Source organism: Chrysochloris asiatica, unplaced genomic scaffold, assembly GCF_000296735.1.
Source record: "Chrysochloris asiatica unplaced genomic scaffold, ChrAsi1.0 scaffold00352, whole genome shotgun sequence".
NCBI classification, from domain to species: domain Eukaryota; kingdom Metazoa; phylum Chordata; class Mammalia; order Afrosoricida; family Chrysochloridae; genus Chrysochloris; species Chrysochloris asiatica.
The window spans coordinates 1,374,947-1,376,200 of NW_006408870.1; positions in this window are offsets into that span (position 1 = coordinate 1,374,947).

Genomic DNA, 1,254 nt, shown 5'->3' on the forward strand with positions numbered 1-1,254 from the left:
TTCATCCAGAAAGCATGGGTTCTATACTTCTAAATTTGAAGTTCTTTTTCATCCCCCAAATTTGATCAGGATTCTTCTACAGAATCTTTGACCAAAACATTCAGAAATGTTAGCCTAGCACCATCCAGTTCTTCTGGTCTCATGACACAGGAAACAGTTAGTTGTTCATGGAGACATCCAGACATGCATTAGACTTCCTCCTCCAAATCCTGATTTTCCTTCTTTCTCTGTTGCTCAAGTGAATGGAAAGCAATTGATTCACTTTGGATGGCCACTTGCTACATTTTAAAACCCCAATTACAATGCAACAATCTAGGTGGTAGAAAAGAATTACTGAGAAACAATATTAAGCCAACTGATTGCAATACTCAATCAACACCATGAACATAAACTGAAAGACCACTAAAACAAATCCTGTGTGATGTTTGGTTGTGTATAAACAGTATCAACAACTGCCCTCTTGTCTGTTACAAATGTAACACACTCCTTTCTACTGTCACAGGAATTCATTGCAAAAATACTTTCTTTGATATATTAATAGTAATAAAAAAGTTATTGAAATTAAAATAATGTACAATGACCACAGGAAATTAAAATCAGTGCACAGAATAGAGACAATAAAACTATGATAAATACAAACAGAAGATTATTATATGATATTGGGCTGCAAAACACAAGGTCAGTAGCCCAAAACAACTACTGCCTCCACAGGATAAAAATGAAACTTTCTCCTCCCATAAAGATTTACAGCCTTGGAAACCCTATACAGGGTTGTTGGAAGACTTGAGAGCACATAACCAACAACAACAACATATGATAAGGGTAGGGGAAAGAAATATTATTCAACAAATGAAGGCCCCAAACCAATCATTTATTTTGATGTAAAACAGTCTTCCTGTCATTTCCTTCCTTAAAACTACAACAAAATCTAGATGGATCACAGCTATAAAGTCAGAAAATAAATCCATAGAGGTGACATAAGAACTAACTATGTATTATATAAACAAAATTATATCATTAACACCCCTAAAATGCAAACATTCTTCTTTATCCCTATTTTAAAATGCATAGCCATACAGAAAAATTAACAAAGATATGACCATCAATGTACAAATAATAAAAAGAGCAAAATATTTTATGGGTTATTATTCAGCAGATTTGCTCATCATACAGATTGAATAAGTATGGTGAAAGAATACAACCCTGTCGCACACCTTTCTTAATTTTAAACCATTCAGTGTTCCCATGTTCTGT